General features: G+C 35.8%; 3 pseudogenes; all 3 read left to right on the top strand.

Moving 5' to 3' along the window:
• The first annotated feature begins 766 nt into the window (after window positions 1–766).
• On the top strand, window positions 767–2,018 carry LOC149539124 (putative serine/threonine-protein phosphatase 2A regulatory subunit B'' subunit TON2 pseudogene; annotated as a pseudogene).
• A 4,065-nt stretch (window positions 2,019–6,083) lies between these two features.
• LOC149539123 (putative serine/threonine-protein phosphatase 2A regulatory subunit B'' subunit TON2 pseudogene) lies at window positions 6,084–7,461 on the top strand (annotated as a pseudogene).
• Window positions 7,462–12,547: 5,086 nt separating this feature from the next.
• Window positions 12,548–13,899, top strand: LOC149539122 (putative serine/threonine-protein phosphatase 2A regulatory subunit B'' subunit TON2 pseudogene; annotated as a pseudogene).
• Window positions 13,900–14,164: the final 265 nt, after the last annotated feature.

Below are 14,164 nucleotides of genomic sequence, written 5' to 3'. Positions count from 1 at the left end.
CAAATGATGCAATGTCCGGGTTGATATGGACCATTCAAAGAAGCCTTTCTTATATATCAAAAGTTTGATATTCCAAAGTCTTCAATAAGGAAACAAATGACCTTTGCTGATGGAAGCCAAGCCTTCCTTACATGAAGTCATTGAAGAATGTAATGGTGCCAAGGATCGGCATCTAAATCTCTTTGAAATAGAATATGATGCAATGATAGAATTTGATTATAAGATGCCTTAAATACAGTGGCCATACTTTTAAAAGACAATAATTCTGAGCTTGGGCTTTTATTCTTGTTCGAGTTCAAAGGCATATTCTGATTTTCAAATCGCTCCTCATGATGGCATGAAGGTCAAGTTAATCTCAGTAATGTGTTGGTCAATATGTGACAGAGAGTTTTCCGAATGCACCATTGCCCCGGTAACAGTAAGAATATGGAGCTACGGCTTGTATCATTCTTAGCGTTCATTTGGTCATTTCCTATCTAGAATGACTCGATGTAATCAAAGAACATTATTTAAAGTATCTAAAGATTAATATGAAGCCAATGCAAGAAACAACATATAAATTGGTAGAAAGATAAGCAAAATATAGCTTGGCGGGTTTTTGAAATTCAGCTACTCCAAAACCATTTGCATACTAACAGAGGTCAAAACCCGCTAGCAAATTCCTAGCATAATTTGGCTTGTTTTCTAAAACTGATCACATGGTTCATCATAGAATCTTGGGAAGTATCTTTCATATTTAGGTGATTTTGTTTGAAAATGCTCGAGAATGCTTGAGGCGAAAATTTCAAAATCAGGGCAAACAGAAGTTTTCTGTGGTATTTCAAGTTTCCCTTGTTCTTCTCATGAATTGGAGCCAAAAAGGCTTCTTCTTGAACTTTCCAAAGATTAGCAACAAAGGACTGCAAATACTAGGACAATTCCAAGCTTCTACAGAAAGAAACCTTCTCAAGGATCTATTGTATCTAGGGTCCAAAGGCTAGCGAAGACCAAATTTTTAAAGAAGCAATCAGATTTACTATTGAATACAAATGATCTAGACACCATATGGGTATGCTTGCAAGAAAATTGTGTCATCGATGATTTGACTAATGCTGAAAAGATGAACTATGAAGACCTTTATGTTATGCACACGATTTCTCTGACCCAAGCCCGAATAGACATGAGTGAGCTTGACGAAGATAGAGATGGTTTCTTGCAGCCACATGAAATGGAGTCTTACATAAGGCACCTTATTCCAAATTTCGGATAGCTCCACGACATGCCTACTGATTTTCTCTACATGTATTTCCGCATTGCAGCTCATAAATTCTTTTTCCTTTGTGATCCTCACAGGCAAGGGAAGCTGTGTATAGAGAAGGTCTTGCTAAGTAATTGTCTTACACAACTAATGGAGTTACAGTAGGAAAATGAAGAGGAAGTTACAGATAGTGACAAGGGCTAGAATTGGTTTTCCTTAGCAACGACTCAAAGCATCTGTGATATATTTTTTTGCATTGGATAAGGACATGAATGGGACATTGAGCAAGCAGGAACTTCGAGATTATGATGATGGATCTTTCACTGATATTTTTATTGAACGAGTATTTGATGAACAAATCTATTGTGGTAAAAGAGGTGGAGAAAATGCTTGTGAAATGAATTTTGAGAGCTTTCTCGACTTTGTTTTGGCTTTGGAAAATAAAGATACACCCGAGGGCTTGAGATATCTCTTTCATTGCCTTGATCTCAATGGAAGAGGATTCCTCACATCGGAAGATATTCATACCCTTTTCAGGGATGGCTATCAGAAATGGATTAAACTTGGACAAGGTCACCTCTTGATAGAAGATGTCAGGAATGAGATCTAGGATATGGTCAAGCCATGTGATCCTTTGAAAATCACTCGTAAAGGTTTACTTGCATGCAAACAAGGGGGTACTGTAGCTACCATACTGATAGATGTCTATGGTTTCATAGCTTACGATACTTGTGAAAATAGCTTACAGGAAGAAGAGGAAGAGGGAGTGGAGGAAGAATAAATTTTTTTCTATTCTCTCAATGGGTTGTGTCTCCAGAACCACTATTATTAAATTATAATCTTGAAAGGTCACTGTAAAAATGTCAATAGATAAGATACAATGCCTCCATTTGTCCATACATTTGCAGAGTTATGATAAAAGATTCTAGAAGAAAAATTGAAGGTGTTGGAGGATTATAGTGACATGTGCCACTAATTTAGTTTCCAAATAGTAGGACAAGGCCATAAGAAAAATTTGTTCTATTGAGCAAGGAAATGAGTTTCATTTTCCATCAAAATGAAAAGGCCATGAGTCATGGAATAGAGAGGATTTTATTTTTCTTGAGGCGGTTACAAAACTGAAAAGTTAGGACCATTTTAAGATTCAGTTTTATGAAACCAAAAAGCCATCATAAGGAGAAGCTAAACAAGCATCTTGAGGTAGGCTATTTATTGTAAATCTTTTTATGAGAGAGGGGTCTGCTTTTTCTACATACATTCGTAGAGCTGGAGTAGAGGGGAGAGCATTTAGTTTTTTTTTGCATTTGCATTCATGCATTAGAGATGGATATTTTGGTTCTTTGTAATAGATTTGGCTATAGATTGTAAGAAAATGTAATCAGAGTATTATGTTTGTTGTGCTCAAAACAAGAAAGTTTTTCTTATGAATAGGAGCATTTAGGCATCGCTTTTCTGATTACTTCCAATCAGAGTATTGTTATAATCAGTCTTAAGCACTTTCTTGCATTCTTAGCTAAATGGTGTTGCAAAGTTTCATATGTTTAATCTTCATTTTAATTTCATGTCGCTACATTTGCATAACTAACAAAATTCTTGCATTACCAATCTCGGGAGTCATAGGATATGTGAGTTGTCGAAGTTGGCTAGGATTAACATCTAAAATCTGCCTGAGTTAGTCTTGCCTAGGGTTAACTTGGTTTCTCCTCTTTCATTCTCAGGTTAAAAACACACCCAATTAATTTCGGAAATAAAAAAATTCATTGCATATTATTCTATAAGGGAGCTGTACCTTTCAATTCAGAGGAAATCTATCAACCCCATGATAGATTATCCAACTATTGACATCTAATTGTTCTTTTAGATTTGGGCATTTTGGGAGTTTATTCAAAAGAACAATCTGTCTACCAACAGATTTTTGGTGACTCTGCTAGGGAGATGGAAAAGAAGATCAGTGCTGGAGATTGTCTTCTTAGTCTTATTATTATTATCTCTGGTGGAGATTGGCAACTCTTTGTTTTAAAGATATCTGAATAGAGGAGAAATTTCATGTTGATGTTTGCTTCCTCAGTGGTTATAGATATCTTTTCTATCTAGAGATTGGCGACTCCATTCTGGTTCTCACAATTTTGAGTAAGAGGTCTAGTGTCTACATTTTCAAATTTTATTATCTCTAACTTGCAGAGATTGGCGACTCTATTGATTAAAAAGGACCATGCCTATTAAATTGGTGAAAAGAGGGAGATTAGATCCTTCCCTTATAGAGCTTCATCACACTACTGATTTTGTATTGCACAACATGTTTGAAGCTTGGAGAGAAAGCATCAGTAATGGAGTAAAGATGAACCTGAGTATCAAAGAAGATCATGCAACTGTGCTGTTATGGAGAAGTATATATGCAAGTTATCACCTATTTTTCACTTCTTGTGAATGGCCACATTTGAATCTTCTCTTGCTTTTGGTCTTGATGGTGAGGTCTCCTCACGTTTTGTAAATAAGTTTTCTTTCAAATTTTGGCGTGTCTAGTGTAGCTTCCTCTTGCTTAGTATGTTGTGGTTGTTTTCTCTCACTTTGTTTCAGTCTGCCCTGCTCTCCTCCACCCTCCCCATATTCACTTTCACATTGATCTTTGGTCTGGACTCCATAACCCAATGCTTAAGGCACTTGCTTAACCATAGATACTGGATTCTCTATGCACCTTGTAGTACATATTCCCCAATCAGAGCCAACTATTGCGTGACTTTAAGTCACCCATTTTTTTTGGCAATATTAGAGTCATATAGTCCTCAAGTCATTTTTGTGTCTAGGTCTAAGTCTTCCTTAGGTAGGCTATCTTTGCTAGGGTTCCCTATCATTGCTTTATCCATCTCTAATTTGACAGGTTGTTATCAAAGTCTCATTATTTGGGTAGGTTATAGATCCTAATCAGGCAGAGACTCGTACTTCAATGGATGTTTCTTTCTCAGGTAAATGGTGGTTTCAAGACATCATTTTCAGATGCTGTAAAGAATTAGAGGGAAAAGTCTTCATATAGATGTCACATTGACAGAATTGGCATTTGAAAGATTCAGATGATGCAATGTTCAGGTTGATATGGACCATTCAAAGAAGCCTTTCTTATATATCAAAAATTTGATATTCCAAAGTCTTCAATAAGAAAACAAAGGACCTTTGTTGATGGAAGCCAAGCCTTCCTTACATGAAGTCATTGAAGAATGTAATGGTGCCAAGGATCGGCATCTAAATCTCTTTGAAATAGAATATGATGCTATGATGGAATTTGATTATAAGCTATGTTACCCGGGGACGCGTTTCCACCCCTAAACCTGAAGTTTCGGAAACGGGGACGGTTTCGGGGACGGGGGGACGGCAGGGGACGTTTCCCAGACGTCCCCACTTGGAGAAGAAAACAGGAAACGCGTCCCCGAAACTTCGGAAACGGTCAACGAGTTTCCGAACCACGTTGACCGTTTTGGGGACTGTTTTCCTGTTTCCTAACGTCCCGGGGACTGCATAAAAGGTTTCCTATTAAAATTTATTAAACTCAAAAAAACCATTAAAAAAATGATTTTCCAGTCATCTGCTGGCCCGGACATGTAGAAGTCAATTTTTTTATAAAATATATTATAAAATGAATGATTAGGGGCAACTATCGTACCATCTTTGTTTTCATTTTGAGGCTCAGGATGATAGTGATAGTGACTTTGATATGGATGATTAGGGGCAGCTGCCTTAGTATCTTTTGTTTTCATTTTGACTTTGATGTTTCAGACTTGGAGTGTTCTGTCTTGACATTATAATATTATATGATCATTGATACTTCAAAAGTTTAAAACTTTAAAGTTTGAGTCTTTATCTATTCAATGTTTCCATTTTATTGAGAGTTGATGTTTTTCATTCTCTTATTTGACTCATTTCATTATGTGCTAATGGTATCTTAAGTACTTAAATGATGATTGAAAATGATGCTATTTAGAATTTGCTACGATGATTCGATTAGATGCTGATTGCTATGCTCTATGATCATTGATGAATCATTATTTGATGAATGAAATTGATAATTTAAAACTATGTTGCTATGATGAATGTAGAATTGATGAATATATTGGAAAATTCAGATAAAATTCAGATATATATATATATATATATATATATATATATATATATATATATATATATATATATATATATATATAGCCGTCCCCTGCCGTCCCCTATTTCGGCAAAAAAAAAACCGTCCCGGAAACCCGTTTCCCCGTCCCCCCGTCCCCTCGTCCCGGAAACTTGGGGTAACATAGATTATAAGATGCCTTAAATACAGTGGCCATACTTTTAAAAGACCATAATTTCAAGCTTGGGATTTTATTATTGTTCGAGTTCGAAGGCATATTCTGATTTTCAAATCGATCCTCATGATGGCATGAAGGTCAAGTTAATCTTAGTAATGTGTTGGTCAATATGCGTTAGAGAGTTTGCAGAATGCACCATTGCCCCAGTAATAGTTAGAATATGGAGCCGCGGCTTGTATAATTCTTAGCATGCATTTAATCATTTCCTGTCCAGAATGACTCAATGTAATCAAAGAACATTATTTAAAGTATCTGAAGACTAATATGAAGCCAATACAACAAACGGCATATAAATTGGTTGAAATATAAGCAAAATATAGCTTGGTAGGTTTTTGAAATTTAGCTACTCCAAAACCATTTGTGTACCAACAAAGATAAAAACCTACCAACAAATTGCTAGCATAATTTGGCTTGTTTTCTAAAATTGATCACATGGGTCATCATAGAATCTTGGGAAGTACCTTTCATCTTTAGTGATTTTGTTTTGAAAATGCCCTAGAATGCTTGAGGCGAAAAATTCAAAATCAGGGCAAACAGAAGTTTTTTGCAGTATTTCAAGTTTCCCTTGTTCTTCTCATGAATTGGAAACAAAAAATATTCTTCTTGAACTTTTCAAAGAGCAGCAACAAAGGACTGCAAATACTAGGACAATTCCAAGCTTCTACAGAAAGAAACCTTCTCAAGGATCTATTGTATCTAGGGTCCAAAAGCTGGTGAAGACAAGATTTTTTAAGAAGCAATCAGATTTACTATTGAATACAGATGATCAAGACACCATATGAGTATGCTTGCAAGAAAATTGTGTCATTGATGATTCGACTGATGTTGAAAAGATGAACTATGAAGACTTTTTCCACATAGCATCTGTTTGTGTAGATCGAATTGTTTCAAAATGACAACATTTTTTCTGTCCATCGAATTTCATGAAGTTTGAGAAGGATGAGTATGGGAGGATAGCTATCTTTCCATTTTACCTTTATGTTATGAGCACGATTTCTCTAACCAAAGCCCAAATAGACATGAGTGAGCTTGACAAATATGGAGATGGTTTCTTGCAACCACATGAAATGGAGTCTTACATAAGGCACCTAATTCCAAATTTGGGACAGCTTCGCAACATGCCTACTGATTTTCTCTACATGTATTGCCACATTGTAGCTCATAAATTCTTTTTCCTTTGTGATCCTCACCGGCAAGGGAAGCTGTGTATAGAGAAGGTCTTGCTAAGTAATTGTCTTGCACAACTAATGGAGTTACAGTAGGAAAATGAAGAGGAAGTTTCTAATAGTGACAAGGGTGAGAATTGGTTTTCCTTAGCAACGACTCAAAGCATCTGTGATATATATTTTTGCATTGGATCAGGACATGAATGGGACATTGAGCAAGCAGGAACTTCGAGATTATGATGATGGATCCTTCATTGATATTTTTATTGAACGAGTATTTGATGAACAAATCCGTTGTGGTAAAAGAGGTGGAGGAAATGCTTGTGAAATGGATTTTGAGAGCTTTCTCGACTTTGTTTTGGCTTTAGAAAATAAAGATACACCCGAGGGTTTGAGCTATCTCTTTCATTGCCTTGATCTCAATTGAAGAGGATTCCTCACAGTGGAGGATATTCATACCCTTTTCAGGGATGTCTATCAGAAAGGGATTGAACTTAGACAAGGTCACCTCTTAATAGAAGATTTCAGGAATGAGATCTGGGATATGGTCAAGCCATGTGATCCTTTGAAAATCACTCTTAAAGATTTACTTGCATGCAAACAAGGGGGCACTGTAGCTACCATACTGATAGATGTCTATGCTTTCATAGCTTATGATACTCGTGAAAATAGCTTACAGGAAGAAGAGGAAGAGGGAGTGGAGGAAGGATAAAATTTTTGCTATTCTCTCGATGGGCTGTCTTCGGAACCACTATTATTAACGTATAATCTAGAAAGGTCACTGTAAAAATGTAAATAGATGAGAATAAAATGCCTCCATTTGTCCATACATTTGCAGAGTTATGATAAAAGATTCTTGAAGACAAACCGATGGTGTTGGAGGATTCTAGTGACATGTGCCACTAAGTTAATTTCAAAATAGTAGGACAAGGTTGTAAGAGAAAATTGTTCTATTAAGCAAGGAAATGAGTTTCATTTTCCATCAAAATGAAAAGGCCATGTGTCACAGAATAGAGAGGATTTTATTTTTCTTGAGGCAGTTACAAAATTGAAAAGTCAGGACCATTTTAAGATTCAGTTTTTATGAAATCGAAAAGCCATCATAAGGAGAAGCTGAACAAGCATCTTGAGGGAGGTTATTTATTGTAGATCTTTTTCTGATAGAGAGGTCTACTTTTTCTGCATATAGTTGGAGAGCTGGAGTAGAGGGGAGAGCATTCAGTTTTTTTTTTCATTTGCATTCATGCATTAGAGACAAATATTTCGGTTCTTTGTAATAGATTTGGCTGTAGATTGTAAGCAAATGCAATCAGAGTATTATGTTTGTTGGGTTCAAAACAAGAAAGGTTTTGTTATGAATTAGAGCATTTAGGCATCACTTTTTTGATTACTTCCAATCAGAGTATTGTTATAATCAATCTTAAGCACTTTCTTGCATTCTCAGCTAAATGGTGTTGCAAAGTTTCAGATGTTTAATCTTCATTTTAATTTCATGTCACTGCATTTGCATAACTAACAACATTCTTGCATTACCAATCTTAGGAGTCATAGGATGTGTGAGTTCTCGAAGTTGGCTAGGATTAACATCTAAAATCTGCCTGAGTTAGTCTTGCCTAGAGTTAACTTGGTTTCTCCTCTTTCATTCTCAGGTTAAGAATGCACCGAGTTAGTTTAGAAAATAAACAAATTCATTGCATATCATTCTATAAGGGAGCTGTACCTTTCAATTTAGAGCAAATCTATCAACCCCATGATAGATTATCCAATTGTTTGCATTTAATTGTTCTTTTAGATTTTGGCATTTTGGGAGTTTATTCAAAAGAACAATATGTCTACCAACATATTTTTGGCGACTCTGCTAGGGAGACGAAAAAGAAGATCAGTGCTGGAGATTGTCTTCTTAGTCTTATTATTATCATCTCTACTAGAGATTGGAGACTCTATGTTTTAAAGATATCTAAATAGAGGAGAAAATTCGTGTTGATGTTTGCTTCCTCAGTGGTTATAGATATCTCTGCTATCTAGAGATTGGCGACTCCATTCTGGTTCTCACAATTTTGAGTAAGAGGTCTAGTGTCTACATTTTCAAATTTTATTATCTCTAACTTGCAGAGATTGGTGACTCTATTGATTAAAAAGGACCATGCCTATTAAATTGGTGAAAAGAGGGAGACTAGATCCTTCCCTTATAGAGCTTCATCACACTACTAATTTTGTATTGCATGACATGTTTGAAGCTTGGAGAGAAAGCATTAGTAATGGAGTAAAGATGAACCTGAGTATCAAAGAAGATCATGCAACCATGCTATTATGGAGAAGTATATGTGCAAGATATCACCTATTGAAAGAGGTGGAAGAGAAAACAAGGTTGTTGCAAAAGTTAAAAAATGAACTACATGCAAATAATGGTAAGATGTTAGAAGCCCTTCTAGATTGCATCTCTTTAAATTTTTTAGTTTTTAGCAAACAAGAAGTCAAACCAGAGGTTCCTGATAAAAGACTAGAAAATGAAAAGCCCATATCAACAAATAATTTGATTTTTGGAGAACAAGAGATGCCCAGGTTCCCAGAAGCATAGCTTTCAATAGACAAGGGTATCCACTATAGTGGTAAAGAATTGGTTTCCAGAAAGAAAAGCTCAGATTCAACTAAAGTATCAAAGAAGCCTGAAGAAAATGATTAGTATGAAGACCATTTCCAGCCCAAACCATCACAAGAAGAAGAAAAGTTTGTTATTGTCCCTTGCTTCTCAACAATATTTTGTGTGGAGTCATTAGCTACACCTTTAGATCCATCATTTAAGGTTGGAAATGAGACTTTTTCTCCTAATGCTAAGCCTAATGCAATAAGTATGAATCTAGAACCACTCTCAGAAATGCAAATAGAAGAATCAATTTTGGTCCAGCATGCTGAAATCATTGAAGCTATAGAAAGCATTCTTAAGGTGGATAGAATTAATGAGCAGAATGAAGAGATCATATCAACCAATGGTTTGAGTTCTGAACAACAAGAGAAGCCTTATTTTTTGGAAGCACAACTTTCAGTAAATGAAGACAGCCTTCTCAATGATGAAGAATTGGTGAGAATAGTTGACAAAGAATTTTCTTTGATGCCTTCATTTACCTCTAATTTTAAAGGTTTCAAATTTGAATAAAATAAGAATAAACCTTTGCATGAAGTCTTTAATAAGAATAATCAAATAGTTAATGCGAAACATAAAGAGTTGAATTCCATTGAAATTTTTTGTGAAACTAATTTTATGGTTGCAAAGTTTTGTGATGATAATATGTTAGAACGTATGTGTCTTGAAGAAAAATTGGAAACATGTTTTGTCAAATCAGAAAATATGATTGAAGAAATGATTAGGAAAATTGAAAGAGAAATAGATGAGGATTATGCTTGCAATTGTTATCTTCCTGAAACTAATGAACTGGCTGCATTATGTTTTAGTGGTCATCCTATTAAATCTGAGAATGTAGATGTTGAAGAGGAAAATATTTCAATGACTGGTGAATTTTTAAAATTTCATGTACAAGATAAAGAATTAGATGAAGATATTCATAATCTTGAATTCATGGTATCAGACACATATGGATCTTCTACAGTTAATTCAAATATTACAGTTTTGAGTTCAGAGGAACATTTTTCAGATTTAACAAATGCTAGATATGAAGAGGATGTTTTAGTTATGATAGAGTCTGTGGCATATACTAAATCTGATGATTCTCTTTGTCCTTCGCAAAAGAAGTCAGAGCATGTGGAAAATGCAGATACATTTTTCAAAAGTTGTTCTTGACAGTACTTGCAAAAGGTATGATGACATTTCTTTCCTCAAAGATTTTCAATATTCTAGTTTTGCCAATCCTAATTTGAAAGATGATATCTCTACTAAGGAGTGTGATGGAACAAATAGAAATGATAATGCTGAAAAAGATGAAACAAATTCTATTCCAGTAATGCATCTAGAATATATTTAATATTCCTTTCCATCATAGAATTTTGAGTATGCAAGAAAGGATGTACATGGAAACATAAATGAATCAGAGATCTATAATGAAGCATGGCTGTTTGGAAAGGTCTTGTGGGTCATCATGTTGCGGATAGCTTTGGGGCTTAAGTTCAATAGTGAAGGAGTGGCTAAAGGTTACCAATGTTGTTCTAGATTGATGGAGTATCTTCCTCTATTCAGAAGAGGTTCATATTTTTCTCTTCCTATGAATGGCCACATTTGAATCTTCCCTTGCTTTTGGCCTTGCTGGTGAGGTCTCCTCACCTTTTGTAAATAAGTTTTCTTTCCAATTTTGACATGTCTAGTGTAGCTTCTTCTTGCTTCATCTATTGTGGTTGTTTTCTCTCGCTTTGTTTCAGTCTACCGTGCTCCCCTCCACCCTCCCTATATGCACTTTCTCATTGATCTTTGGTCTAGACTCTGTAACCCAATGCTTAAGGCCCTTGCTTAACCAGAGATGTTGGATTCTCTATGCACCTTGCAGTACATATTTGCTAGTCAGAGCCAGCTATTGCCTGACTTTAAGTCACCCATTTTTTTGGCAATATTGGAGTCATATGGTCCTCAAGTTAGTTTTGTGTCTAGTTCTAAGTCTTCCTTAGGTAGGCTATCCTTTCCGGCACTAATACATTTGGTACCAAATTGCAACGGCAGTGCTATTGTAGTTTCTTCGTCACAACCTTGTTATTGTCACAATTGCAATGGTAGATCGTTGCAATTGTGACGATAACAAGGTTGTGACGAAAAAATTGCAATAGCACTGCCGTTGCAATTTGGTACCAAATGTATTAGTGTGGGGTTCCCTATCATTGTCTTATCCATCTCTAAGCTGATAGGTTGTTATCAAAGTCTCATTATTTGGGTAGTTTATAGATCGTAACCTAGCAGAGACTCGTACTTCAATGGATGTTTCTTTCTCAGGTAAATGGTGGTTTCAAGACATGATTTTCAGATGCTGTAAAGAATCAGAGGGAAAAGTCTTCATATAGATGTCACATTGATAGAATTGGCATTTGAAAGATTTAGATGATGCAATGTCCGGGTTGATATGGACCATTCAAAAAAGCCTTTCTTATATATCAAAAGTTTGATATTCAAAAGTCTTCAATAAGGAAAAAAAGGACCTTTGCTGATGGAAGCCAAGCCTTCCTTACATGAAGTCATTGAAGAATGTAATGGTGCAAAGGATCGGCATCTAAATCTGTTTGAAATAGAATATGATGCTATGATGGAATTTGATTATAAGATGCCTTAAATACAGTGGCCATACTTTAAAAAGACCATAATTTCGAGCTTGGGCTTTTATTCTTGTTCGAGTTCGAAGGCATATTCTAATTTTCAAATCGATCCTCATGATGGCATGAAGGTCAAGTTAATCTCAGTAATGTGTTGGTCAATATGTGACAGAGCGTTTGCAGAATGCACCATTGCCCCAGTAACAGTCAGAATATGGAGCCGCAACTTGTATCATTCTTAGCATGCATTTGGTCATTTCCTATCTAGAATGACTCGATTTAATCAAAGAACATTATTTAAAGTATTTGAAGATTAATATGAAGCCAATGCAACAAATGGAATATAAATTGGTTGAAAGATAAGAAAAATATAGCTTGGCGGGTTTTTGAAATTCAGCTACTCCAAAACCATTTGCGTACCAATAGAGGTAAAAACCCGCTAGCAAATTCCTAGCATAATTTGGCTTGTTTTCTAAAACTGATCACATGGGTCATCATAGAATCTTGGGAAGTATCTTTCATCTTTAGGTGATATTTTTTGAAAATGTGCGAGAATGCTTGAGGCAAAAATTTCAAAATCAGGGCAAATAGAAGTTTTCTGCGGTATTTCAAGTTTCCCTTGTTCTTCTCATGAACTGGAGCCAAAAAAGCTTCTTCTAGAACTTTTCAAAGAGCAGCAACAAAGGACTACAAATACTAGGACAATTCCAAGCTTCTACAGAAAGAAACCTTCCCAGGGATCTATTGTATCTAGGGTCCAAAGGCTAACGAAGACCAAATTTTTAAAGAAGCAATCAGATTTACTATTGAATACAGATGATCTAGACACCATATGGGTATGCTTGCAAGAAAATTGTGTCATTGATGATTCGACTAATGCTGAAAAGATGAACTATGAAGACTTTTGCCACATAGCATCTGTTTGTGTCGATCGAATTGGTTCAAAATGTCGACATTTTTTCTGTCCATCAAATTTCATGAAGTTTGAGAAGGATGAGTATGGGAGGATAGCTATCTTTCCACTTTACCTTTATGTTATGTGCATGGTTTCTCTAACCCAAGCATGAATAGACATGAGTGAGCTTGACGAAGATGGAGATGGTTTCTTGTAGCCACATGAAATGGAATCTTACATAAGGCACCTTATTCTAAATTTGGGACAGCTCCGTGACATGCATACTGATTTTCTCTACATGTATTTCTACATTGCAGCTCACAAATTCTTTTTCCTTTGTGATCCTCACCGGCAAGGGAAGCTGTGTATAGAGAAGGTCTTGCTAAGTAATTGTCTTGCACAACTAATGGAGTTACAGTAGGAAAATGAAGAGGAAGTTGCTGATAGTGACTAGGGCGAGAATTGGTTTTCCTTAGCAATGGCTCAAAGCATCTATGATTTTTTTTTGCATTGGATAAGGACATGAATGGGACATTGAGCAAATAGGAACTTTGAGATTATGATGATGCATCCTTCACTGATATTTTTATTGAACGAGAATTTGATGAAAAAATCCGTTGTGGTAAAAGAGGTGGAGGAAATGCTCGTGAAATGGATTTTGAGAGCTTTCTCGACTTTGTTTTAGTTTTTGAAAATAAAGATACACTCGAGAGTTTGAGATATCTCTTTCATTGCCTTGATCTCAATGGAAGAGGATTCCTCACAGCGGAAGATATTCATACCCTTTTCAGGGATGTCTATTAGAAATGGATTGAACTTGGACAAGGTCACCTCTTGATAGAAGATGTCAGGAATGAGATCTGGGATATGGTCAAGCCATGTGGTCCTTTGAAAATCACTCTTAAAGATTTACTTGCATGCAAAAAAGGGGGCACTATAGCTACCATAGTGATAGATGTCTATGCTTTCATAGCTTACGATACTCGTGAAAATAGCTTACAGGAAGAATAAAATTTTTGCTATTCTCTCGATGGGCTGTGTCTTCGGAACCATGGTTATTAAAGTATAATATTGAAATGTCACTGTAAAAATGTAAATAGATGAGGATACAATGCCTCCATTTGTCCATACATTTGCAAAGTTATGATAAAAGATTCTTGAAGACAAATCGAAGGGGTTGGAGGATTCTAGTGACATGTGCCACTAAGTTAATTTCCAAATAGTAGGACAAGGCCGTAAGAGAAAATTGTTCTATTAAGCAAGGAAATGGGTTTCA

The sequence above is a fragment of the Cupressus sempervirens genome, chromosome 9, assembly GCF_028749045.1.
Source record: "Cupressus sempervirens isolate cs-2001-9-10 chromosome 9, ASM2874904v1, whole genome shotgun sequence".
Classification (NCBI taxonomy): Eukaryota; Viridiplantae; Streptophyta; class Pinopsida; order Cupressales; family Cupressaceae; genus Cupressus; species Cupressus sempervirens.
This window is presented reverse-complemented; position numbering and strand designations above follow the sequence as displayed.